Raw genomic sequence first — 2,500 nt, 5'->3', positions numbered from 1 at the left:
ATAGGTGAGCTGATTAATTAATTAATTAAATTCTAATTTAACTTCCAAATTTTATAAATTGTAAAATCGATCAATTTAAAAACTGTAAAAAAATATTCACTGGTCATAAGCTCCAGAGCTGCGACTTGTTGAGAATGTGTTGGTTATGGTTACAATATAGTTCAAGGTACAAGACAGCCACTCAGGTGATTCCTTGTGTTTCTACCATATCCTATTTGGTAGAACAATATGGAGCAGGGAGCTGTTGGATAACAGTCTGAAATGAGTCACAGTCATTGGTTAATCATAATCTATTATAAAAGGTTTAATACCAAAAATGATTCATCATCCATAAACAAGCTGCTGCAACAAGGTTTCTCGTTTATGAGTGAAAACACAATCTACAAAATAACATCCACGTATCTTCCTACGTATGTGACACACGCAGGTAAAATGACAAATCATTGGCTCGCCAACGTAAATTTAAACGAATATAAATAAACCATGAACCGCGATAGACGGTGTCTCTGTTGGGCTTTTGTTCTGTTCAGCTCAGTGTGTCAGGCGTCCGCGTCCTTCTCTCCCTCCATCCTTCATCTAGTCCCCCATGTCTCCCAGCCATTTCTTTGTGTTCACGGCGCCCCTTGGCACCACACACACACACACACACACACACACACACACACACACACACACACACACCATACGTCCAGACGTTTTGTTAGCAGTTGCTATCAAAGCGTGCGGGCTCCCGCAGCAGCAGCAGCCAGCGCGGCTCGTCCCTGGCCCTCCTCGTCGGTTTATACAGGGGCCTCTGCTGAAGGAGCCCAGAGTGAAGGCTGGGTCCCTCCTCTGAAGCCTTAACCACAGTGAGATGGGCCCAGCGGGGGCCCCGGGAGTCAATGGATGTCACATAGTAACAAGCCGTTTGAGCACAGCTCTATAGACAAGGAAAACTACAGAGGGAACAAAGGAGTGCCCCACCAGTGTACGCTCTCTGAGTGTGTGTGTGTGTGTGTGTGTGTGTGTGTGTGTGTGTGTGTGTGTGTGTGTGTGTGTGTGTGTGTGTGTGTTTGTTGGGGGGAGGGGAGGGGGGGCTGTGGGTGTTTGTCTATGTATATATGAGTGTGTGTGTTAGTGTGTGTGTGTGTGTGTGTGTGTGTGTGTGTATTTGTGTGTTAATCTGTGTATGCGTGTTCGTGTGTGTGTGCGTGTGTGTTTGTGTGTGCGCGCACGTGCGTGTGTATGTGTGTGGTTGTGTGGATATGGTAATGACGCATGACTAGGGTGAGCAAGTTAAGGGGGCCACCTTGTTACTCAGTGGGGGGTCCAAATTGGGTCGTCATCTGAGGGAGAAATTGGTTCCTCTGCTCTACATTTCTACCTTTCTGTGACTATCACGCACTGCCCTACAAAGTGGCTCAAAGCCACTGTGTCACTTAGATTGTAGGGGGGAACTTTCTGAACCGTTGTACCTCCAACCAAAAAAATATCTGAACGTTTTAGAGAGTTTAGTATACTCATCTGAGTCTGTCTATCTGTCTATCTATCTATCTATCTATCTATCTATCTATCTATCTATCTATCTATCTATCTATCTATCTATCTATCTATCTATCTATCTATCTATCTATCTATCTATCTATCTACCTGTCTATCTATCTATTCAGCTGTACATCTGCATATCTGTATGTTTGCAGGTGTGAGGGATATTTTGTTATTTTATTTTCATGTGTACATGTACATGACATTATATATTGTCAAAGATAGATAGAATCACACGCACATGGTACACATCATACAACAAATACCTGCTGTACTATCCACAATGGGCTGAAACATAGCAACCTTGTATCAAAGTCACAGTGAAACTTATACCCAGCGTCTCCTTGGTCGTTAGCAGTCAGGGGAGCCTAGTGGTGTCGTCGTCACGGCCACCGTTTAAACACCATTAGCAGCTCCCAAATACTGCCACTCCCTCTGTCAGTCTCTCTCTCTCTCTCTCTCTCTCTCTCTCCCTCTCTCTCTCTCTCTCTCTCTCTCGCTCTCTCGCTCTCGCTTTCTCTCGCTCTCTCTCTCTTTTTTTCACGTTGGCACGCACACACTTTGGTATACCTTATTTTTAGTTACTCTTAGACACACTCACACAGCCTAACGCACACACACACACACACACACACCGTACATTCACCTTCATGCACTCCACCACCACACATGCCCACACACTCTCAAGCTCTCAAACTACCACAACACACACTCACTCACACACACACACACACATCAAAAGAGCCACATATGCTTTCACACAAACACACACAAACACACACACAGACACACATACACACACATACATACATACACACGCACAGACACGCACACACACACACACACACACAAACACACTCACACACATACACACACACACACACAAACACACACACACACACACACACATGCACACACACACGCTCCTCCTCGCAAAGCTGGATACTTTTTTACTTTTCACACATTTACGCTTGGT

The sequence above is a fragment of the Pollachius pollachius genome, assembly GCF_949987615.1.
Source record: "Pollachius pollachius genome assembly, chromosome: 3".
Classification (NCBI taxonomy): Eukaryota; Metazoa; Chordata; class Actinopteri; order Gadiformes; family Gadidae; genus Pollachius; species Pollachius pollachius.
The sequence above is the reverse complement of the archived record's forward strand: the minus strand, read 5'-3'. Positions refer to the sequence as shown.